Genomic DNA, 27014 nt, shown 5'->3' on the forward strand with positions numbered 1-27014 from the left:
TCCCCTAAGCTTCATAATAATGGATAAGAAAACTTGCCTAGGGGAAGAGGATACAGTTCAGTGGTACAGCACATTTTTACCATGTACGAGGTCCTGGGTTCAAAACCCAGTAACTCATTTTAAAAAATGAAACAAATAAATACACGTAATTACCCTCCTGAAAAAGTATTTTTTAATTCAAAAGTCAAAAAACACCTTGCAATTGACACAACATTGTAAACTTGACTATACTTCAATTAAAAAAAAAATCCTTGCCTTACAAGAATATATCTGAATTAAGGATGTTTGCAAATGTAAAATGTCTAGGGTACCACCTGCATAAAAAGAGGTGACTGTACAAATGTACTATCCCTCCTTAATGAGCTATACTTCTTTTCGGAGGGTTATAACCTCTCAGAGCTAATTTTCTCAGATTAAAAAATATAAACATTGCCTGATTCTCAGTAGTGATGAATAATCAGATAAGCCAAAGAAAGCATATGACCCACAGAGTTTACTCAATAAATGTTTGTTGAATGAATGAATAAACAAGCAAGTGAATGCTGCTCCCTGCCACAGACCATCATAATGGTACTGCCTGGAAATCCCAAGCCCACGTTCACCCGACTCTGCACTAACAAAGTGGGTGACCTGGGTAGGCCTGTGTGCTTCTCTAAGCCCCAGTTTAATCATGAATAGAAATGAGGGCAATAACACAAACCTCAAATTGTTAGTGAGTCAGTAATGAATTGTACCTCACCATTGCAAGATGGAACCATGAAGGAAAACTGGGCAAAAGGATCCATAAGCCCTCTCCATATAATCTCTTACTACCACATGGGAATCAACATTACATCTCAAAATAAAAAGTCTAATTTTTTAAAGAGGTTATTGAGGTTAGGTGAGCTCACTCTCTCAAATTAGGAACACACAGTACAAATAGGTCAATGCCCAGCCCATGAGATACACTCAGTTATTCCCACTGGACCCACTGGTACCTCCAACTTCAAAGCAAGAGAATGGGTCCTCGTGGCAACAGGCCACAGCACCTGAAGCTAACAAAGCTAATGGTGTCCATTTCAAAGAGCCCCTGAAACCACCCTTGTTCTAATTTTCTATTTGTAATTTTTATTCCTTTTCATTAAATAGAAACTCCCAATTCCATAGAATTCTTACCAGATATCATGATGGCAGCCCTTCAAAGCCTGACCAAAGAGATCATGATGGCAGAACTTCTTGGTGAAACAATAAAATGAAAAGATATTTCCACAAGACCTCTGAGAAAATCTACAAGGGAACTTCATCCTGGACTGAGGAAGAGGACTGGGGAGGAGGGGGTAAACTAGGGCACAGAGAACTATGGCCCACCTGTCCCACAATGGGCTTCAGACTCACCCTCACCCTCCAGGAACTTAAAATACACACAGACAGTCTGCTATGGACAAGATTTTTTTTAAACAAATCCCTGAATCCCTAGCAGGTCTTGTTTCTACCGAGACACAAATGGCTTATGTGTATAATGTTTCACAAAAGCCTTAAAATATTATCACCCCAACTTGACACATCAAGAAACTGAGGTAGAGAAGTTTATCACATTCTACAAGATTAGAGAGAGGCCACGTCAGTCACCATATTTAAATCCAAGCCCCTGCTCCAGTGCTCACACTAGAAAGTGTGACATACTGCCCCTTTCCTGCCCTCTCCCTGCAATCAATCTCTGAAGAGTCTTTTCTGTTTCACCTGGGATCACAATCACATTCATATTCCACAAAGAGCTATGTCACTCCTTGGAGGACTTATCAAAATCTAAAGGGTTGGGCTGAGAGGAGAGATTTGCATTTTCTGTTTCTCAAAGGAAACATGGCTTTAAAAGAAACTGAAAAGTACTTATCAAGTCTAAGCCCTCATTGTGCAGAGAAAGAACCGGAGGCTCAGATGAGTAGAGGAAAGGGCCTTATTAACAAATATTGCCTCAGCGCAGCACCAAGCCAGCCCTGGGCCCTTCTGGGGGAGGATCTGGGAGGCCCAGGAGAATGAGTGTAATAAAACAGAAAGAGAAGAAGCATACAATTCCCTGTCTCTACACCACCATACCATGAATTTCCACCAAATTACCCAGTATGGGTGCAGCCAATATTAAGGTTGTCTAAACAGGTTATAGAACCCTGGAATTCTCAACCATAGTTGAAATTCCAAAATTTATTGTGCCTTTTTCCCAGTTCAAGCATCAATTCAGTGGGCACTCTGTACCAGGGACTACAGAGGCCTGAATTTGTCCCAAATACAGATCTCTATTACCACGTGTGCAAACCACATAAAGGCCACCAGAATAAAAGCACCCACAGATAAGATGAAATTACTGAAACTGAAAGCAGCCAAAGAGCATATATTACTAGGAACAACGGTGCTCCTATAAATGGACTCATGAACATAGAAAGTAAACTGTGTTTAGCAGGCAGGGAAGGGGGGATTAACAGATACAAATTAGTAAATATAAAATAAATGACAAGGACCTGCTGTATAACACAGGGAACTATATTCAATTTCTTGTAATGAGTTATACTAAAAACAATCTAAAACATATATATACATATGTATATGTTTATAACTGAATCTCATCTGTACACCTGAAACTAACATTGTAAATTGACTAAACTTAAATAAAAAAGAATTTAAAAAAATAAGTAAAAATAAAAGCAACGCCATTAAGAAAAAATAAAAGAACACTCTAATCCCCTTAACTGTATGTGGTGGAGAATTCTGGTTGCAAGCACCAAGTCCACTGGATCACTCCAGCACTGGCTGTCACTCTTTCTGACCATCAGAGAGTCACTTGCTTCACTGAGGTTACTTTTCTCTTCTGTGAAAGGCTACAGTTGCAACTAACAATGTATAGAATCTCATCATTCACAAGTACAACAAGTAGTGAGGACTTCCCATGGGCCAGTCACTGGACAGATGAAAAGATAGGGTCCCAGATATATTCATGGGTAGAAGAAGTTTATGCCATAAAGACATTAATTCTTCCAGTTTTGATAGACAGATTCATTGCAATTCTGATTAGAATTCCTACCAGATTTTTCTTGGAATGTAACAAGTTAATTTATGATCAGGAATAGCCAAGAAATTTCTTTAGAACCACCACTTCGGAGGGGTGGATAGGTCATTCATTTCCACTGCTCTTTCTGAAGTGATGAAAACGTTCTGGAATAATAATGGTTACACAACTGTGAATATGCTAAAAGCTGCTGAATTGTACCATTTAAGTGGATGGAATTCATGGTGTGTGAACTATATCACAATAACACTGTTACATGAAGAAATATTTCTTGACAAATATTTTTCTGTTTATACCACTAGTCTATCACACAATTTAAGAAAAACAAAAAACCAAAACAAACCAAACTGTGCCAGGAGCTCTTTAGGACTGCAATATCCCTGGGTCTCCAAGGCCTCTGGTGGTGCTGTTCCTCTTAACACACACTAGCTGGGCTGTGCTAGTTAGGGACTGTAACTATCTTTTGAAAATCGAGGATCACTCCTTTCACCCTGGGAGAGGGAAGGAAGGAGGATGTCACAGCCTCATGCCTTCAGCTCATTTTTAACAGAACCAAGCCCTGCTTTCACCACTGTAATCACTCTCACTATAAAAACACGTGACATCAACAAGCACAGCCATGATAACACCTGAAAGTGTTAAAAGTACTTACCTGCAGCAGAAAAACTTAGGGAGGAGACAGAAGCTCGCTCAGCACTGAGGCTCCCTTTTTCCGACTCCAACTGGAGAAGCAGGGCGTTACAGCCGGAGGTTCTCAGCCCAGGGAGCAGTGCCCAGGCCACTGAGCTGGTCCTCCGGGAGCGGGAAAGGGAGAGGAGGGTTGCCCCGGGGGGGAGGGAAAGGGGAGGGACGCGGGCTGCAGCCCTGCTCGGAGGTCAGCCCCAGCCCCAGCCACAGCCCCCCGCCCCGTCCGGATCCGCAGTCCCCGCCCGCCCGGACACAGCCCTCCCAGGTGCGTGAACGGGCCGGCGGCCAAGGAGAGGAAGCCAGGGAGGAGAGGACTCGCGGGCGGGAGAGGGGAAGGGGACGCCAGCCGCGGACTGAGGGGATCCCGGCTGGGTGAGAGGTGGCAGGGGCACACCTGGCCCTTGGCAGCTGTGGCCGGGGCGCCGGGGCAGGTGGCGCGGGTAGAGGGGTCTGGCCTGAGCAATTCATCTGAACACGGGCTGCCTGGCGCCCTTGGGGACTGTGACAGGCGGACCGCCCTCCCGCAACCGCCTGACCACTTTCCCGGGAGCCCCCCACCTTGCACTTCCACAGCCAGAGGCCCCGGCCCCAGACAGGAACCAAAGTCCTACCGGGCGACAGAGTTGAGAAAACTTTGGGCCCGATCCCCGGCTAGGATATAGAGCTTCCAACCAGCGGACCACTTGGCACTGATTGCGCATGCGCAGGAGGGCCAGCGATCCTCTCTGGGTTCTGTGAGAGAAGGTGGGACAGGGAGGGAGGGAGGGAGAAGATGGAAGCGGGTGGAGAGGACGGGAAAATTGGAGAGATACAGATGGACACGATGAGCATAGAGTAGGGAGGGATCTGGAGAGGGGAGGGTCTTAGCGGAGTTGGAGAGAAAAAGCTTTACCTCTGGGGCACCCCTAGGCGGCAGACCTGCCTCTGTACCCTTCTGTAACCCTTCAAGTTCCGCAGCTCAAATTTTACCTCCCTGATCCAGCCCTCCATGGGATGCTTCTGCAGAAACTCTATGGGGATCACACCCATTGCCCCCACGTGGACCTGGGTTTTCTCTTGCTCTGAGAACCAAGCACCCGCAGGTGTTGTCGCCCAGAACTACCTTGGAAAGGTTCATAATCCCCTTTTACACGCTGGGAAACAGGCAGGCAGGATCACTGCCTTAGCTCCACTGTCCCAGGTGTTGGGATGGCGGGGAGCGGGATGGTACAAGATCAGAGCCCCAGACAGAGCAGACTGCCTGAGTGTTGGTGCATAGTCCCCATCCCTCCTGGGTAAACCATACCCAACCCTAGTGGAAACATCAAGGGCTCACAGTAGTTCCCTGGGTGTGGGAGAGCTGTCCTCATGTGAAGGAAAAGTCCAGCTGGGCTAACAAGCTAAGTCACAAATCTAAGTGTGATAAGTGTCGGTTTAATTATCTAAATTCTGCTGGGCTATCTCATATATCTGAAGTTTAGTGTCAGTTTATTGGGCTAAATCGTAATTCCAATCTCAACAAGTGTCAGTAATGTGATCTGCTACAAATTGATAAGCTCCAGTGTACTGATTCCTTGCTTTTTGTTCTTTGAGCCTTATTGGCTAATTCCCCCTTACTTGTAATTAAGCCTTTAAAACCTCATGTGCACGTCTTGGAGGTGCTCAGAACTTCAGAGCAGAAGCCCCACTGAGCCCACCGGCATAATACTTCTGAGTACACCAACACCCCGATTGGTGCTTTTCTTGGCTTGCCTGTTTCCATAACACTCAGCTCCAGTGCCCAGCTTTCTAGGTAGATAGGAGTGTTACCAAGTCGAAATTCTTTCTCCTCAGTGCAGGACAGGACAATAAGTTGGGAGACCAGATGTTGGGGCATGGAATAGCAAGTTTCTGTAGACCTAGATGGCAAACTAATGTCCTGGAAAACCATCTCCCCAAGTCACAATTCAGGATCCTTTCCTATGTGCTTGGTTGTTGCAAACTTCTTAGTGTAGGAATTCCTTCTTGTTAGAATCCTTTCTTCTTGCAGCTATCTGCGTGGGTCAGATCCCTGCAAACCTCCAACAAAACAAACGTTATTTTCTATTCTGCAATTTGCTATCTTTAAATGAATGAAAAAGTGTTAAATATCCTTAAAGGTCAGAGGCTTCAGAATAGGCTCTCCTGTATATTTCAGGCTCCAGGCGACATTGATTACAAGCAAGATGAAGCCTAGGAGACAGAGCATAGGGTTAAATTCAAAGGAACAGATCTAATATGGAGTCAGATCTGTTCTGTTTTATTACCCGGCCAGAAGCCACTTGAGGATTTAAATCCGTTTAAGTTAAAAATAACTAAAATTTTAAAGGAATTTACATACATAGGTGGGAATGTGCAAAGCATATCTGGAACAGCACCCAAAGGATAGCAAACAGTGGCATCTCCAGAGAGGGCTGAAAGAACAGAAGATGAGGGAAAACTTCTTTCACTTGTGTATTTTTGTGCTCTGTTTGAGTTTTTTTTTTAACCATTTGCTTGTATTTCTTTTTCAGTTAAAAAAACTGTGTAATGGAACAAAGGAGTAACTAGCATAGCAAATACAGCAGCCATGGAATCACTGAGTCATCACTTTTGATTTAAGCCAGAAAGCATTTTTTGACTCTCTCCAATGTGCAGTCGTGTTTTAAGAATTCTTTTAATATAATTATTACTATTATTATTATTACTACTACTACTACTGCTACTACTATTAATATTACTATTATTACTATTATTTTATGAAATAATAACATGGTTTATCTCACCCCTGCCCATGGCTGGTGAAAAACCAACTGAGTTTTTCTTGAGTTGTTTTCCAAGGAGTAGAGATGAGTTTATAAACAGAACACATCTTCAGGGTAAAACAGGCAGAGTGCTTTTCCAGCAAGCCAGACAGCTATGAAGGGTTTTCAACAGAGGCGCCCAGAAGCTGAGAGAGAAAGCCTCCAGGACACTACAAAAAGCTGCCCAAACTGCCTTCTCCATGGCACTACTGAAATAGGAAAGAACAAATCTGACTCCATATTTGATCTGTACCTTTGACTTTAACAAAGCCAAGTTAATATGCTCCGGTCTTTTCATGGGTTATGATGTGACAGAGGAGATGGACAGGTCAACAAGGAACCACTCTGCCGTGATTACAGAGCCGGAGAAAGGGATGGGCTGCAAGATGTATGACGCAGCCGCAACTGTGCCCGTGCTTCTAGGCAGGTATCCAAAATCGCCTCGACAAGGTGTCAAACACTTGTGCCCACGTCCTCATCAAAAGACATGTATTAAAGACAAATGGAACCATATAAAAGGCCAATACCCTTGCTGGGTACACCGTCCAAAGAACAAAGTCTCAATTTGACAACTGGCCATCTCGGTTCCCTGGGATTCATTCTTGAAGAACCTTAAAAACCACTCCTCTGCCCTCAAGAAGTGCTCCATATTTGTCCTATCTTTGGCTCAGGGATGGAACACGTTCAAGTGAACTTTAATGTCTGCACAGATTTGACTGTCTTTCTCCAGGTTCACTTGTCCATTCAAAAGAGGCCTGAGCTAAGTCCATCCTCCGTAAGATCTATTCCCTCCAGTGACAGCTCATTGAGCCTGCAATTAAAAGCCAAGTGAACAAGACTGTCCTCAGCTAAAAAGTTCACCCACCCTTCACTGTTTTCTTAATCTCCTCTCCTGGCTAATTGCAACAGACTAACACCTCCCTCCACCAAGATACCCAACTATGTCATTTTGTCTCCCCAAAGAGAAAGTAAGGTCCATAAAAGAGGAGACAACTCCATAGTCACCTCTGAATTCTTAGCATATAGTAATGTCAATAAATAGAATTCAGATTATTGCTACTTTCCTTTAAAACCTTTCTGGTTATTTGAATGAGACCTTGGAAGAGAGGTGTTTGCTGTCCAGTATATTGATCCACAAGACTCTGGAGGCCTTTTTCGGAATAGCTGTTCACTGATTCATTCAAAACACAACTTATCAATCAAGGAGTAGCTGTGCTTTTCTGCCAGGAGTTTGTGGTCACTCTCATGCCAGAACAGCTTTAAACTATATCCTTACTTTGGATTTGTTATTTTCCCCCTCTTCCAAAAAATTGACTTTTCTTACTTTCTTGTCTTGAGGAATTTTCTTTTTCCTCTTTCACCCTTTAGTAAACCAAGATTCTCAGGATGGGCAAGGCGCATTATATGATCACCCATCCAACTCCTAGTGTGAGAGGCCTGGGGCTAAACTCCTGCCCTCCTGTCAAGGCAACTGAAAATCAGTTCAGGAGCCAACCAGCACACCACGGATTCTAACGCTCACTTATCTCCCAGAATCCCTGTTTTCTCGTTTGTCTTGGCTTCTGAGGATTTCCCCTTTCTTGACAATGAGTTGTGCAGCTTGAAAGATGAGGAAGGAAGGTTTTATTTCTCAATCAGCATTTTAAGAAACTTGTCTAATGAAGGTTTCCAAGAGGTTATACAACCCTCCATTGCCGAGACAGAAAACACACTAGACATTTTCTAAATTTAGCTCTCATGTGCATTTTTTCTTTGCTTTTGTTTTCTTAACTGCTAACACACATTATTTAATTAAAAAAAAATAAGGCCCCAAAAAGGATAGAACACTGAAGGGGCAAACAAAATTAAAGGGCAAAGACAGAAAAATGATAACTACTCTACAAAGTTAATATAATACATACACTATGTATCAGATCAGCAATTCTCAGTAACAGCTAATTGAAACATGACCATGAGGTAAAATTTCTCTCCTGTCAGGACATGGCCAACAGAAAGTACAATTAAACCAACAAACTAATATCCTAAGTCTGGCAAGGTACAGAAGGCTACAAGCTAAATGTGTCTTCTTCTGGAAAAGAAGGAGACACACAAGCTCTTCTCTGTGGAGCCGGAGCCCACGGGAGGACGGTGAAGTGAGCTCTGTAAGTACCCAATTAGCAAAGTGAGTGATGAATAAATAGACGTGAGCTTTGTTGACAGTGATGATACTACTATTCATTTGTCCTTTAAAGTATGACTTCACTTTCAGTGATCAATACATCGGTGTCCTCAGGAGTTGAGATTTTAGGAAAATGCACAGCCTGGGCCCAGACCTCCTCTTTAAGCTCGTGACTCTGCGTAGATATCTCAAGGGCACTCGCAACTCAACCTGCAAAAAGCTGACTTCACGGTGCTCCTCCCATAGCCGTCCTGCCCAGGGCTCCTGGTCGGAGGGTAAGGTCTCCCTGCGTCTCCCAACTCAGGCCCATTACTCACAGATGTGAATGGACCCCTCCTTCAGGGACCAGATATCCTCAGTCACAGAGTACCACCACCCTCAACTGACCTACCAGATACTCACTGGCACTCACTCAGCACTGACTCTGTGCTGGAGACCACGCTGCACACTGCACAGTGTATCTCACTGGATCTCCACAACAGTCCTGGGAATTGGGTACATCACTGCTTCAATTGATTAGATAAATTGTTTCAATTCCTTGTGTGTGTCATTCAAACTGACACGGCTACTAAGCCACAAGCCTGGGCCTGAAAACCACTTGAAAATTGAACACTGCTACACCTCGCAGCCACCCTACTCTGACTCAGCACATCACCTCCTGCCAAGCCTTCTAAACTTTTCCAAGCATTCTACAAGACAAATGTGAACTACGAGAGCAGCCTATTCTCCTACTTAAAATCTGTCAATGATGGTGCACTGCCCTTAGGAGAAAGCCCCACCGGGCTTGAGCACAGCCTAAGACCCCAGCATCCGCGTTCCCTGCGTGGCCGCGCTGCCTCACCCAGCACGCAGCTCTACACGTGCCGTGTCCAGGACAGGGATGCTGACTCCACACAACCCAGGGCTTGTCTCACTCGAACAATGATCACATTCTTCAGTGTTCATCTTCATTGCTGACACTCACAAAAATGTTTTCTCATGATGAATCAATATCTTTTTCCTTACAACTTCCCATCATTGATAATGAGCTCCCCCCAAAAGAGAGAAGACCTAATTCTCAGTCTCCTTATCTGTAAAGTGAGAATAACAAGGAAATATATGAGGTTTTAAGAGAAATAATATTCATGTGAGGCTGAGGGACAATTCCATCATACAGTAAGCACTCAATGTGTGCTTACTTAATATTAGTAAGAATATATTGCATTCTAGCAATCTTCAATCAATGTTTTATGACTTTGTCCAACAGGCTACTGACAAACTGTTGGATGAACCACTTTGAGCAGATCAGCACTAGCGTACTGGGAGAGGTAAGCACTGACTCCAGTTACAGCTGCAGCCACCCAGCACTATGGGGCGGGGGCAGTTTGCTCAAACTCTTACATGTTGCTTGAGCATTTAGTCCTCGTTATAGAATAAAGATAGGTGTTCTTTAGTCAAATCTCCTGAAACATAATTCTTCAAAGATTGATGCAAATTAGGTTTCAAGTACAACACTCTCACTAGAATTTATTTGAAAATTATAGTCTTAGCTACTCCGCACATCAAAAGTGCATAATCTTAATGTATCTGACTAAATACACTGAAAGGGTTGTTTAAAAGTAATTAAGAAGAAGCCATTCTGAATAAGCTCTCAGTATCATCTGCACAAAGCCCCAACCATGGGTCTCATTTCTCACTTCCACATAGGTGTTTTCAAGTAGCTTACCTTGGGTCTTGGTTTCTTATAACACAGGGCGGGGAATAGTTGTGGATAGATTTATGTAGCAAATATATACCTAGGGTATTTGCTGTGAAGGAATTCTAGAAATAAGAAGATTGATATATAGTACCACCCATAAGAAACTCAGCCTTTCCTTTTACAACAGCATTAAGAATAAAGTGAGAGATACATTTAACAAAAATTTACAAGATTTGTACATTGAACTTTTTGAAGTATCAACAAAATAAATTTTAAAAGATCTACATATATGGAAGACATTCCATTTTCATGGAATGATTGACAATATTATTAAAAATATTAAGACTCCTCAAAGTGATCTATATATTCAGTGGAATCCCTATCAAAATTCCAGCCAACTTCATTGCAAAAATTGAAAAACTGAACCCAAAATTCATATGGACGTGCAAGGGGCCCAGGACAGCAAAAACAACCTTGAAAAAGAAGAGTAAATTTGGAGGACTCACTTTAAAGTGTACTAAAATGCTATAGCACTAAGTCAGTATGAAACTGGCATAAGTTTGGATAAATAAATCTAAAAGACACAATAAAAACCCACGGGGAAAACTTTCATTTACAGACAGTTTTCCACCTGGGGGCCAAAAACACTCCATTGAAAGAATAGCCTATTCAACAAATGGTGCAGGGACAGCTGGGTATCTGCAGGCAAAAGAATCAATCTGGAATCTGAACACCCATATTTTATATAACAAATAAAATTAATTCAAAATAGATCACAGACAGAAATGTAAAAATTAAACTTATAAAATTTCTAAAAGAAGACACAGTATAAATCTTTGTGGGCCTAGGATAGGCTTTGGTTTCCTAGATACAAAACCAAGAGCACAAGTGATAGAAGAAAAAAGCAGATAAACTGGACTTCACCAAAATTAAAATCTTTTTATTACAAAGGACATCATCAAGAAAGTGAAATGACAGGGGAAATGGTTATCTCAAGTCAGAGAGGGCGTGCTTAGTAAGAAAAATAAAATAAATCATTTCATCTATCTACCTCCCCTGTAAAGAAATTGTTTTAATGTTTAAAAAAATATAGTGAAAAGACAGTTTGCAGAATAGAAGAAAAATTTTGCAAAGCATGTATCTAATAAGAGAGTAGTATCCAGGATATATAACGAATGCTTTCAACTGAGCAATACAAGAAAATAGACACAATTTTTAAATTTACCATGAATTTAAATAGATATACAAATGGCCAATAAGCATATGAAACGATGCTTAGCATCACTAGCGAAATCAAGAACAAAATGAGATCTCATTTTACACCCACTAGGATGGTTATAACCAAAACATGGACAATAACAAATGTCATTCAGGAGGCAGAGAAACCTCATATGCGGCCAGGGGAAAGGGACAATGCTGCAGCTTCTTTGGAGAAGTCTGGTATTTCCTGAAAAGCTTAGAGTTGTATGGCTCAGCAATTCCACTCCTATATGTAGAGTCATCCCTCAAAACCCTTGGGTGGTTGGTTTCAGGAACCCCACACCCTGGATACCATAATCCAAGGATGTTCGAGTCCCTTTACAATCAGCCATCTAGATCCATGTAGTGGAAACTACAGATATGGCGGGCCAAATGTACAGCCAAAAGAATGAAAACATATTCTCATAAAAAATTTCACATCAATATTCATAGCAGTATCATTCAGAGTAGCCAAAAGTTACTAACAATATCCATCCATCAATGAACGGATAAACAAAATTACCAAGAATAGGCCCACAAACTTTTGGTCATTGAAACTTTGACAAAGGAGGTGACAACATACAATGGAGTAAAAACAGCCTCTTCAGCAAATGGTGTAGGGAAAACTGAACAGCTGCATGTTAATCATTGAAGCTAGACTACTGCCACACAGCATACACAAAAAAGAATTAAAATCTGTTAAAGACTTAAACATGTAAACAAGACACTATAAACCTCTTAGAAGCAACCATAGGCAAAACATCTGACATACATCTCAGCAATGTTCTCCTAGATCAGTCTACTCAAGCAATAGAAAAACAACCAAAAATATACAAGAGGGATCTAATTAAACTTACAAGCTTTTGCACAGCTATGGAAACAGTAAGCAAAACAAAAAGACAACCAACCTATGGAATGGGAGAAAATATTTACAATAAATGAAACTGCTAGGGGCTTAATTCCCAGAATATGTAAGCAGCTTTTACAGTTAATATGAAAAAAAACAAACAATCAATTCAAAAATTGGCAGAAGTCCTAAAGAAACATTTCTCCAATGAAGACGTACAAATGGCCAGTAGCCACATGAAAAAATGTTCAATATCATTATCAGAGAAATGCAAATCAAAACTGCAATCAAGTATCACCTCTCACCAGTCAGAATAGGCATCATTCAGAAGTTCACTGACAATAAATACTGGAGAGGCTGCGGAGAATTGGGAACACTCCTACACTGTGGAGGGAATTCAGTTTGGTGGAGCCATTGTGGAAAAGTATATAGATGTTCCTCTAAAGACAAAAAATTGACCTCCCATATGAACTAGCAATGCCACTCCTGGGCATATATCCAGAAGGAACCCTAATTCAAAAAGACACCTACACCCCAATGTTCACAGCAGCACTATTTACAATAGCAAGACATGGAAACAACCGAAATGTCCACTGAGAGATGACTGGATAAAAAGGTTGTAGCATATTTGTCCAATAGACTACTATTCAGCCATAAAATAATAATAAAATAATGCAATTTGTAGCAACATCAATGGACGTGGAGAATGTCATTCTAAGTGAAGTAAGCTATAAAGAGAAAGGAAAATACCATATGAGATTGCTCACAGGTGGAATCTAAAAAAAAAAAGAAAGAAACAAAAAGATAAACTTATCTACAGAACAGAAACAGACACAGAGTCATAGAAACCAAACTATGGTTACCAGAGGGGAGAGGGTGTGGGAAGGAATAAATTGGGAGTTCAAGATTTGCAGATACTGAGTATGTAACAAATAAACAGCAAGTTTATACTGTATAGCACAGGAGAATATATTTAATATCTCATAGTATCTTGTGTTTAAAAAGAGTATGAAAATGAATACAGGTATGTTCCTAATTAACTGAAATGTTGTGCTGCACACAAGAAACTGACACAAAATTATAAACTGACTAGACTTCAATGAAAATATTTTTAAATAGACCAAAAACGAAAAAAAGGAAAATGATATTATCAAACAAAAAGAATAAAGTACTAATTCAGGCTACAATATGGATGAACCTTGAAACTTTATGCTAAAAAGCCAGACACAAAAAGTCAAATAGTGCCCTTTAAGGTGAACTATATTTAAGATTTTATTTTACTACTCCTTTAAATTTTCTGGTGGTTTGAAATCTATCAATATCAAAATACGATGTATTATACATTAAAAGCTTAAAACGCTTCCTCACAGGAGGGCTTTTATTATTAAATTCAGAAACGCATATAAAGCTCTTGGAAATACACTTTGCACGTCCACACACAGTGACTGCTGTCACTGCCACTCAGAGGGTGGTGCCAGCACTGATGAGAGCTGCCTCCACTCGCTCCCCTGCAGAAAGGAGTGAAGGCCTGAGCTCTGACAGGCAGGGTGAGCGTGAACCTGGGTCAGACACAGCCACGTCCCAGACTCTGCATTACCCAACTTTCTTACACAAACTGCAACATGTAATGTAAACACGCTAGAGGGATGTACCTTACAACACAGGGAATACAGACAATGTTTTACAGTAACTATAAATGGAGCATCTATTGTACACCTGAAACTAATATCATATTTTAAATCAGCTATATCTTTCTAAAAAATTAAAAAATATTTCTAAAATGTTATCACTTTAATATTCAATTCGGTTTTTAAGTAACTACTAAATAGTTTAGAATGTATAAAAGCATTTATTTGTGCTGTTTGTTTACATATTTATTCACATTCAGCCTCTTACTAAAGAGAATTTAAACAATTCTTTTAAAAACAGCTTAACAACCTTAACAACAAAAAGGCAAACCTGAGAATGAAGAGAAAATGGAGATTCAATACTTAAATGAAACCAGGGGGAGATAAACTCATAAAAATGGATTCCATGAAGTCAGAGCAAGTGTTAAAGGCTGACTAGAAATTCAGCTGTAGGATTCTTGGCAGCTAAACCAAAAAGAAAAGATGATGGGGCGGGTGGTAGGGCGTGTGCTTAGCGTGCACGGGGTCCTGGGTTCAAGCCCCAGGGCTTCCACTAACAGATAAATACGTCTAATTACCTGCCCCCATAAAAGATCACCAAAGAAAAGAAAAAGAGAAATTTCTTTCCCAAAAAACCCTGATATTAAATTTGGATTAAATACTTAAAAAAAGCAAAAAAGAAAAATAGAAAAGATAAGTGACACTGTGAAGGAAAACCACAGCTGGTCTAACAAGCTAAGTCACAAATCTAAGTGTGATAAGTGTCGGTTTACTGATCTAAGTTTTGCTGGGATACCTGGTAAATCTGAAGTTTAGTGTCAGTTTACTGGGCTAATAAGCTAACCCGAAAATCCAAGGTGAACAATTGTCAGTAACGGGATCTGTTCCAAATTGATAAGCTTCAGTGTACTGATTCCTTGCTTTATGTTGTTTGAGCCTTATTGGCTAAAAGTCCCATACTTGTAATTAACCGTATAAAACATCATGTGCACATCTTGGAGGGGCTCAGAGCTTTGGAAAAGAAGCCCCTCAGAGCCCGCCAACGTAATAAATCTCAATACTCCAACCCTCTGAGTGATTCTTGTTTCTTGGCTGGCCTGTTTCCATAACAACACAAGGGATAATGCCCGTGGGATAAATCTGCAGTGGCTGCTGGCAGGTCCCCATGTCTCACGTGGGAAAATCTGAAACATCCTTCTCAACACTCAGAGTCATCATAAGCCCACCCCAAACCTGCAGCCTTTAAATGCAGGAGCACAGGTAGGGCCTGGCCTTTGCTGTCTCTGTGTCATCACAGTGAGACAGGATGGAAGGGGGAAGAGCACAGCCATTCAAGGAAGGCCACCGCAATTAACATAGAAATGGTGAAGGATTCAAACCCCAATAGGTCTTGAGGCTCAGGATGAAGAGATTTAACTTCTAGCAGATCTTGAGATTCAGTAAACACCCATTGTAATAGTAACGTGGTGAATAACATGCCCCAGGCACCATGGCAGTCCCAATGATAGCCACAAAAGGTCAAAGGGTGGGAAATGGCCAACTCCTTGGAAATCCCAGCCCCTTGCCCTAAGGCTGGTCCTTCTACTTATTAGCATATGAAACCACCAAGCCCAAGAAAACAAGCAACACAGCGCCACCTCGCGGTCACCACTCTTTCCCTCTTTGGTGAAGGCCCACACTCTGTCTGTGGGGTGTGTACCTACTTCTAATCTGAGCATCAAACCCCCACACCTCGTGAAGTTTCTCTTGCCTATCAATGTATCTCTCTGAATAAATATACCTTTACTCAACACTGGCTTGCTCTTGAATTCTTTACTGCATGAAGTCAAGGAACAAAATCTGGTGGGGCACATCCCAGGGACTCAACAAAAGCCTGGGACACAGCCCTTCTCATGCCCAACGTTTTTTTATTCTTCTATCAACAGGACTGGTCTGTGAAGGGAGGTCTGAGACCCCAGCTAAGGGACAGAAGCAGCCTCCAGGGCTCCAGCTTGCAGGCAGCCTCTCCCCCAGCATGGGTCTTGGGGTCTGCCCGGTTCTCTGTGTTTCTCTGTTGTGCTGACTCCCCAGCCAGACAGCGTACTCCTAGGCCTGTCCCCACAAAACCCTTCTATCCAAAATACAAGCACATCATGTCACAATCCTCTTGTTCAACCAGGAAATGTTCAGCCCACTTTTTTCCTCCCCAATAAAGTACCCAACTGTCCTCCCTCCCATCACATCAGTTCTTTTTTTGTGAGAACTCTGCACTCGCCACACCCCATCCTGAACACAGGTGTCTTGCTGGCTGTGACCGAGATGTTTCTTTCTCACATAGCCTGCGTCCTTTCTCTTTCCCTTTATTACCTTAAAAAAGCCTTTCCTGAGTCACCCACCCCACTGATTCTGAACTCACAAAGTGCTGTGGTTGCAGTCACTATGTGCATACCTCCCAGGTTTTGGCTAGGTTTCCATCGCAAGATCTTCATTAAGGAGCTGCATCAAGAAGTTTAAAGAGCCTATTCTTACATCTGAGTGGAGGAGCCTGCAAAAAATTTACATGGCTTTGAAGAGAGAGTTAACCAGGGACAGAGAAGTCACGGGTCCTAGTCAAAAGTTTCATGAGGCAAAATGTTCTCCCAAGGCTCAGAGTGGCTTCTGAACATGGAGTCGGCAGGAAGGAGGTGACAGGCAGTGATTAGGGTGGGTGATACAGGGTACGCTCCCCCAGCTGGGAAAGAATAGGTATTTTTCTAGTTTTCCAAACAATTTCTTACTGCCTTTTTTCCCTTATTACCACATACCATTTCCTACGAATTAAGCATATCAATGTAAGTTATTTGGGGCAATTGGGAGAAGCTACACGATGCCATTCACAGGGCCGGGACATGACAGCCACACCAGTCTAGGTTGAAAGACCAGTGGGAATATTTCCATGGTAATCACGGGCATGCAGCAAACTCCCCAGCTTCAATGACCTCCTCTCAAAGTTGGCGCCAATAAAGCTACCAGTCAAAATGCGTGACGATTATGGCCAACATCTGTTTATTAGTTAAGTGCCCGTGAGAGCTGTCGCTTAATGGGGAATGAGTACGATCAATGAGGCCCTGTCTACCTGGCCACACGCGCCCTGCCTTCCTGCCTTGGTGCAGCAGCAGAGTTTGTTAAGCTGAGATGAACGCCCCCAGAGCAGCCCGACGGGAAAGCTCCCAGCTCTGCACGGCGAGACGTGTTCCTTTCCTTCTCAGAGCTGATCACAGTTTGCTGTCGTCTGTTTTTATGTTTATCCCTTTTGTAACTGCCTCTCCTCCGGAGATTTTGCTCAAGCAGCACGGGGCCAGTTGTGTCTTGCGGCCTGCCGGATATTTTGGGCAGGGAAACAGCCGAGCCCACATCTGGTTCTGGTGCTGAACGGAGAAGGCACAAGTCCCAGGGGCCCATGCTGAACCGAGGCCACTGCACCCAAAATTATGGTCTGACTTTGGGCAAATTACAGTCTTTTTTACCCTGAGATTCCTCATCTGTCTATGAAAATAACTGCCCATGGAACACAGAGTTACAAGTATTAAAGGAAATCACCAAATTCACAACCTAGCCAAGGGGCTACCAGTGCATACTCAACAGATAAATACTGCCTTTACGGCTCTGACACACGCCAAGCTTGGTGGCCGCACAAAGTGTAAACTGCTAAGTGCCAGTGTGTTAAGTGTTTCATGTGTGCTATAATACCCTTTAGAACTTACAACAATCCCAGAAAGTAACGAATATTATCATGCCCATTTCACAGATTCACCAACAGGTTAAGAGTGGTTACATTCTAGTCCAAGGTGCTATGGTGAGGTAATGGCGATTTCAACGTGAATATGGCCCCAGGCCTGGGCTCCATCTCTGTCCCATCCACCTGACCACTTGCCTATGAAATCCACCTGTCCAATACCCAAGTTTGAAACCGGCCAGCTCTTAAATGCAATGTGTGCCACCGTTTGTCTATGTCCCTTAATTACCATAAACTGTTCTCAGAAAGCACTTCAGAAAGGAAAGTTGGACTCACGTCCCTGCCCACAAAGAAGAGGAATTCTGCCTTGCCTTCTCCTGTAACGTGCAGAAACCCTTCCCATTCACCACCGAATCCTTTTGTATGCTTCCTCCGTGTTCATGTTTGCACACGGCTTATTAAAGTAGAAGTTACCTGCAGTAATTCCATCTCGGTTCCTTTCCAAGGTTCCAGATTATCCATAATCAGGGTAATATCATAATTTTCTGTGAACGAAAATACTACAATGTGAATGAAAATACTGCAACCATGTCACTAAACAAAGAATGCTGAAAACAAGTCATCAGCGACTGCTGCCGCACCCCAGTGAAAACAGGCCTGCAGCCACTCACAACGGTGCCCTCTGAGCAGACTCAGAATAAGAAAGGACAGATTACTGGCCCTAGATAGCTAGGTGCTTGTCTAAAGAATATATTCAGTGAGCCCAAATGTTGGCTTCCTCCCATATATTGAAAAGCACTAAATTCTTGAACGTGAGATACCTGGCTTTCTTTAGATAACAAGCAATGTTTTATTGTTCTAACTACCTGGTCTTTGTTGTAAAGCTCCTATATAATCCTAGCTTCTCCCCTACTCTTGGGAGCAGTCCCTCAGAGTGTTCCGAGAGGCGGTCATCCTGGCTCGAGTCCTCCTGACAAATAAAACATAACTCTTAACATTCAGGCTGCACGTTTATTTCAATCAAGTCCCAAAATAGACACAACTCATCAATTCTGTAATGGGACACACTGGATCAGGAACCAAAAGAGTGTAGTAGTCCCTAAGAACTACGGCTCCCTCTTTCTTCCTGTCATTATACAATCCCACCAGAACTCATTACTATGCTGTCTGCTCCTCTGGCAACCAAACTCATAGAAGAGTGAACTCAGCAGAGCACCATGCTGGGGAGAACCCCCCGCAGCAGCACTGCAGGCCGCCTGCCCTCCCGCACGCTCTGCCGACCGCTAGTGTCCTCCGTGGAGACCAGGTCAAAAGAGCTGTTCCCAAAAACTGCAAAGTCCCACATATTAAATAAAAACGTTTTATTTTATACGATATGTTACGTATATACCCATCTGTGAAAACAGCTTTGCCAGAAGCCCAAACTTCAATATTAATATGCAAAGGCAAACCCGGTCCCCAAGGGAAAACAAGTCTTAAGACGACACTAAGGCCTCCAAAGTCCACTCCACGACAATGAACCAAACTGCCTGCAGGTCTGCAGCTGCAGGAGGCTACATGTCTGCTTTTAAAGCAGCCCCTTCCTGCCCTCGTGTGCTACAATGCCCTTTTATGCCCTCCCATCGCAGGGCAAGAGCAGCTGCTGCAGAAACTTGCAGGGGCCTCAGAGCCAGGGATTATGCCCAGGTCACACTGCAAACCTACTGCCCGCCTCACAGCCCCCAGCCAGCAGGTCACCTGGAAGTCACAGCAAGTGCCCCAATCCAGAAGTCTCTTCATTTGCCAGCACAACTGATCACTGGTCTCCAACCTTCGTCAGTTTTGCACAAAACAGCACCTTCTACTGTGAAGCGGGTGGTTTTCGCTTCTGTGCCCCATCCTTACTGGAAACGTTAAGGGAAACCAAAAGGCCTCTGTCAACCCTTTTCTGATAACACCCTCCCACCCACAATACTCATATGCTCAAGAGTTTGGATCCACGTGATTTTGTTTCCCTTATGCTAAGGGGCTCAAAACACTGCGGGATTCTTTCTCCTTTGAGTGTATTAGCACTCAGTTTCTTGGCTTTAATCTGTTTTTGTCTCTCTCTTCAGTGTCCCTAGCAGTTGCCACCTCTTACTCCCTTCAGCAGCCTCCCTCTCAACATCTATTCTAGGGAATCAGCTGTGATGAGGGGCCCGGGGGCAGTCACAGAAGATGCAACTAAGGCACAGAGAGGCTACATAATTTGCCCAAGAAATCACCTTGAGCCACCAACAGAGTGTGTCACGTCCCTCTATTTAACAGTTATGCTAAGCAAGTTAACTTTTTGTAGATTATGTTTATAAACAGATGAGAAATCAAAATACATACAAGGACACACATCAACTCTAAGATGTTCATTAACTCCACTGTTTTGTTTCAATTTATTTTATTTCTATTAAAAAATTGAGAACCCCTGCAGCCTATATAGCAAAATGTTACTGGGTTTTAAATCCAGAATATAGAGGGGTTATGTCATTACTCATTCTTATATGTATGTTCAGAAGACAAAATGATTTGAAAGTCTCTCTCCCCGCCCCCTACTCACTACTGGCTCTCACCAGAGCTCCCAGATCACACATCTAATACCTTTTCACTTTACCCACAGCTGAACTCATCAGTTTTCCCCCAGAACTCCCTCTGCAGCTTTCCGTCCTCAGAACACAGCAGGACCATTATTTAACTCATTAATCCACCCAGAAACCTGGGCCTTACTCCATCCTACCTTCACAGACAGCATTGATCCTTTCATTTTAACCATCAAAACATGCCTTCAATCTGTTCGCTTTTACCCACTGACTGTCCTACCACTCAAGTGGAAGCCACCAACACTGCACACCTGGACTCATGAGTCTCCCAAGTGGCCCCACAGCCACTCTTCCCTACTTTAGACAAATGGGATTGTGTCACTCCCGTGCTTTTTGGACTCTACAGACCCAATTTTCTTAGAAGAAACTTCAATTTCTTCACCTGGTGAAGGTCTTTGCCATGAAACTGTCAGCTCAGGGAGGGCAGGACCCGCCCTCTCCCCTTGGCCCCGCCCTCTGGCAGAGCTTCAGCTTGGGAGGACCTGCTGAGCTAAATCAGCCTGTATTATAAACCTGGTCTTGAGTTCTTAGCAAACAACTTCACTTATCCATACAAATCCAACGTAGATTAGAAAGATTTTAGATGTTGAGCTAGACAATTGATTTGGGGATTTTGCACTGGCAACCTGCAAGTATATGTTCTAATGATTGTGTCTTGTTAAAACCACAAACAGATTAAAGGAGTATTTGTGGAATGTCTTCGGAGTAAAAGGGACTGTACTTTTACAGATTTTATGTTTTATTACATGAACAACCAGGACAGGGTCACAAATGGAACCGCCTCATAAGTGACAGAAGACAGGTGAGACGCATATAGCAACAGGTCACAAAGATGGTAAGAGCAAAGTTGTTTATCCAACCCCCGAAAAAATTCCTCCAAGAACAGAAAACTCACAATTTTGAAAATAAAATTCTATCATCTAAAGAAAGAAAATAAATAATCCTCTTCATCAGGGTTTCTAGATCTGACTGCAGAGTTATTAGCAGGCCCTACTGAATCCTAGCACAGAAAAATCAGATGGACTAGTGGTGAGTAAGTTCCAGGAAAACGGCAGTAATTCCTCCACTTGAAAGAGGACACACACTCACTTGTTGAAGGTGACTGTAAACCGCATTCTGCAGAAATTCAGAAGATTCAGACACTGCTTCTACATGGTGATGACACGGAAGGACGGCTTGGATGCATGCTTCTAACTGAGTCACCGGCATTCTTACACAGCAGGGTGAAACGGAGGCCCTCAGCCAAGAGCACAGATGTTCCTGTCATGTATCCCAGGTCGTGCCTCGGGGACTCAGTGTCCTGTAGCAGTGCGGCCCCAGGCGAGGACCCGCAGCATGGTCCACGCAAGCAGGAGGGGCACTGTGCTTGAGAAATCCCATCCCCGATGGGGGCAAGACGGGCTGGTGGGGTTGTGTGAACCTATAAATGCTCATAGAAATAAACCTGCATACATTCACGTGATAAAATTAACTGTAGCAGGCTATTTAACAAAATTTCAATTATCAGTGTTAATTTTACCATTCCTTTCCTCTTGTCCCCTGCACTCTGAGACAGGCTTAGGCTCTCTCACACATGCAGCTCTGATGCAATAGTTTTGAATTTATTTTATTTTGCTACAAGTGTTTTCACTCCCAGTGTCGCTGTGACTGTCATCTCTTAACACAGTCAGATGTCTTCCTGGATCTCTCCCTGTGTTCCTTGCTCCTGCTTCTCAGATCCTGAGATAAAGAACAGGTGAAGGCATATGACTGGGAATGTCAATGTGGACTTGATCAAAGTCCTCAGTGACTCGCTAGGTGAGTGCTGCCCACCCCTTACCTTCGATTCTCAAGGTTCTGCCCAGGGTGACATCCAGCCAGGAGAGATTCCTGGGTCCAATTAAGAGCTGTGTGGCTTGGGTGCGGGGAAAGGTGCAGGAGCTGGTTCCGTAGACGGTCACTTCCATTTCTCTGCTACTCTCTCTCCCGAGGCCCCGCTGCCAAGCCCCCAGGCTCCCTGATCTTCTGTCTTTCTCTTCTACTCTAATTCAAGCCCTTTTCCTCTTCCTTTATTCCCTGATTATCCCCAGCTGGAGTGATTTTCCCATCACAGATTCTGAAAAATTTTCCTGCAGCTGAAAAACAGGTCTCCAGAGGTCAATGCCCATATGGTGGTTCCTGAAGAGAGCCCCTGGTTAGGGGGACCCTCACCAACACTCACGGGGCATCAGACATGTTGCAGGGTCGAGCACCCCCAACAAGAGTTTGCTGTGACCGCAAAGCACGCACAGCATCCCTGCTCACTAAAGTGTAGTTGTAGTCCTTTATTAAGAAGCAAAAATAAAAAAATTGCTCATGTTTCTTACTAAAATTATTTATGAGGTAGAAAAAGTAATTCTAATAGAAAAGAACAAATTTCACTCCATGTTAGATGTGTTCGTCTGACTTTAAACCTGTACCTTGTTTTCTAGGCTCAGACTTGCTGTTTCTGCACCTTTTGTAAAAGAATGTTGCCTTTAGCCTGAAATACCCAGGAGGGCCTATTCTCCGGGCTCTGATCTTTAAGGATATTAGCTCTTCTACACTTATGTACAGATGGCAAGTTGCAAAAAAATTCTTTTTTTTGGAGGTTATACGGGGGCACCATAATTTGACCCACATGAACAGCTGCAGGAACAAAGGGTTTCAAATAGAAACAATTCGTACAGCAAGAAGTTTGCAACAACCAGCCACATCCCCGCCACTTTTTAGTATAAAAGGAGACTGAATTCTGCCTTGGGGAAGAGAGTTCTACTGGATATCAATATGCCATTTTCTGGGTCTGCCGTCTTTTCAAATAAAGTCACTATTCCTTACTCCAACATCTCATCTCCCGATTTATTGGCCTGTCATGCAGCAAGCAGAACGAGTTTGGACTTGGTAACAAAGTGACTGCATTAGAGGTAGTATGTCTCCACTGTTTCCTCATTTCCAGAATGTCACAACTTATCAGTTTTATATGCTGTTTAACAACACGAACAAAAAACCTATTATACGGAACTGATTCCAAGAAATAAAATTATTTCTACTCCTTCAAACATTTTCTTCTTTTTATTTTGTTTTGTTATGCTTATTGAAAAGAAAATAAAAGTCAAATCATTTTATTTCACGTATTTTTTAAAGCTACATATTGTAAGTACTACAAAGATATTTAAATTGCAATAAAAATTGTTCATATATTAGTATAAAGATATATACACAATCAATGCAGATTAGGAAAGGAGTAGATATTTACTAAAAATCCACTGCACATCCAGTCTTTTACAAGCATATCCTGGAATATAAGCTCTATTACCCCGGAGTCCCCCACCCCCAATCTCACTGCGGAGTCCCTTAGTAATCAACTACCAAGGCACCAGCATAGAACCATGCAATCACTATTTTAGGTATAAATGAGAGTATTAGCTCATTCAATTCTGAAACAGAAACCTTAAAATAAATACTGAACTTATTTACAGATAAACAAATTTGGACACAAAAAAGTACAGTTTCTCCCCCAAGACACAAAGATAATAATTGGTAAAGGCAAGATTTGAACTAATCTGCCTGATTCTAAAAGCTAAGGTGGAAATCCCCTTTGACTTTGGAGGTAAAGCAGCACAACCTATCACCCTATCATTGTTCAGATCTAACTTTAGACAGCCTGAGACAGCACCTCATTCCTATGGAACTCGAGGGCAAACAATAACAATAAGGATTTTATATTCAGTATTTTCTTTAGTCTCAATTATATAAAGTGTCAGCAGATCAGCAGAAAACTCTGGGAAATATGAGTGGGTCCAGAGCTTTTTGCTGATAAGAAACTCATTCTATCAGGACAGAGTGACCTTCCCATGTGAGGCCTCATGTACATAAACTAAAGGCAGCTGAGCAATGAAAACTAGCAAGAACATGGAACTCAAGCAAGAAGGATGCCTGCCATCCCCTGCCCAGTTGCCTCTTCACCCACGTGGACAAGATGGCAGAAGATCCAGGTTCTTGTCCAAGTGACAACATAATGGATTCTCACCCATGAAATGTTATGACTCTATGCTGTCTTAAGTCCGTTCCAACTAAAATATGATAACACCAATATCTCAGCAGAATGTCTATGTCTCCACTTTCTCTCTTCTATTAGGAGACTATATCTATGGCTACAAAGCCGAAATTCAATTAAAAACACCATGCACGAAGCCTGGTGAAAGTTTGTGTAAGAGACATTGTTCTCACGCTCAGTGAGTGAAAACTCAGAAAAAGTGGTCCTTCTCCCTCTGCAAGTGGGAGGTAGCCTGATTGTGTGTGTGTGTGTGTGTGTGTGTGCACACGTGTGTGTGTGTAAATCAAATACAACGTATTCTGGGATGTGCACAGATTTTTTTTTATGTTACTATTATTTCGTGAGAATGAGCCTACCTTTAAATTAATTTGAATCTATTATTCTGAGAGAGTCTCAGGCTCTTTTGGTGGAGGATGGGAAAGAGGAAAGGAAAGGAGGAAAGATGTAAATGAAGCAAAGCTGTAAGAGTACTGCTAGGGAAAGGCAAGACATTATTTTTGTTCCTACTTGCATCACACACAAATTACGGACTGGCTTTCCCCCATGTCTTGTCAAGCACTGAGTTGCAGAAGAACAGGCAACAGCCCTTTTCTCACTGAGCTTGTGACTGTACGTGACATCTTATAGACACAAATTATTTAACCTGATCAAACACTCTAGCAGCAGGCTGTAATTCTCCTACTTTGAGAGACAAGAAAACAGGAAGTGAAAGACGGTATATAGCTTGACCAAAGTCAGAGGACAAGTAAACTAAAGAGGATGAATTCAAACTCAGATCTGAATGCAGAGTCTGAACTTCCCACTCCGAGGGCTGGAAAATCCTTAACACACAGGGTCCCCAGCTCCTCTGCATTGTTCCTGGCACCAAGCATTTCCCATGGCGATGGTCTCCAGTTCTCAGACACAGCGCTCTGTGCAGCCAATAACCTCCATTCGACCTTGATCATCTACCTGCCACGCCCACCAGGCTTCACCATACAGGCAGGAAAGCTGGCTTTCAAGTGCATACAAAGCCACCCCTGGTCTAACCTGGACTCTTCAGCAGCTTTTCCAGCATAAAGGCAGCCATGAAAGTGCTCACAGTTTGTACATGAGCCACACTACCTCTCTCCATCTGTCTCCCCACCTATACTACTTAGCTATGACCATTTTGAGAATCTTGGAAACAAATTTTTAAAAACAGAAAAGAAAGGATTGTGTATCGAGTACTTAATACTTACAATTTTAAATGAGAAGTTACAAAGTGAGTATTTACAAACCGAATCTGCCTTCCTAGGTGTCAGTTTTAACAGTTAAAAAATATAATAGCAAAAATTTCTCACTTAAAAAATTAACAAAAACATCAACAATAATCTGGAATAAACTCAAAAACAATGCCCATGTTGTATATGGAGGAAGTACAGGACTGTACTGAGGGGTAAAGTAAGAAGTGTGAAAGTAGAGACATCAACCTTTGTATGGAGGAAAACAGTTTTGTAAAGATGTACGTTCTCCTAAAGATAATTCAAAATTACTAAAAAATCCCATGACATCACTTATCCTTTTTTTTAACTTGAAAAAATTATATTAGAATTCTTCAGGAAAAATGAAGTCATAATACTAGCAAAGAAAAATAGGGATCGAAAAGCAAATCAAAAAATTTGCACTGTCAGATATTAAATAAATTTTTACAATATGTAAGATATAGTGCTAGTGTAGGAAAGTAAGATTGACAGAAATAAATCATGAGCTCAAAAAGAGACTCTAGTGTACATAAGTATTTTTACAGGTGGGATTTCAAATTAAAGAGCAAAGTAGGAATTCAATAATTGTCTTGGGACAATCAGAGAATCCCCTTGAAAAAACAAATTCTATTCCGGTCAAAATGACCGCAAGAAAAATTACAGAAAGTGATGTAAATATTAGAAAGTAATAATAAGAGCAAATACAACTCTTTGCTCACATCAATTCAGCTTCTCCTCACTATGACAAGCACTATTATCATCTCCATCTTAGAGATTAAGAAAACCTACAGAAGAAATCTATACCATTATAAGAAAGCATTTCTAAGAATAATATCAAGAATAAAACCGAAAAAGAAGACATTTACTATCTGAAGTTTATTTTGGGCCATAACAAAAATGAACCTACTGAACAAAATGAAAGGCAAAAAATGACAAGGGAAAGCTCTGTGATACATGTTGATGAAGACAAGGGGCTAATGTTCATAATATACATAGAGCTGTCACAAAGCAACAAGAAGCTCCCTCACTTAAATATTTGCAAAGGACAAAAGGGATCATTCACTTTTTAAAAGTCAGATGGCTAATGAGTGAAAAATGCTCAATACCACACTGGTCATAAAGTGCAAACTAAAACAATGAAAATCATTTTGCTCATCATATTGGCAAATATTTTTAAAAGATATTCTAGCTAGTGTCCATCTTTGAGACAACAAACTGTGAGCGATCTTTTGGAGGACGACATGTCAATGGATATGTAAACCCTGGAAAACGTGTGTACACACAGGCTGAACTTCACTTTTAGGAATCGTTTCATTTACAAAAAGAATCAGTTCAAATAGATGTACTCATCAGAGAATTTACACAGCACTGTTTACATTG

At 42.1% G+C, this 27014-nt stretch overlaps 1 protein-coding gene; it reads right to left on the bottom strand.

The window, feature by feature from the left end:
* Positions 1-27014, bottom strand: part of LOC140691492 (uncharacterized) — a 1216370-nt gene that overhangs the window by 1035641 nt on the left and 153715 nt on the right.

This window comes from Vicugna pacos, chromosome 35, assembly GCF_048564905.1.
Source record: "Vicugna pacos chromosome 35, VicPac4, whole genome shotgun sequence".
Classification (NCBI taxonomy): domain Eukaryota; kingdom Metazoa; phylum Chordata; class Mammalia; order Artiodactyla; family Camelidae; genus Vicugna; species Vicugna pacos.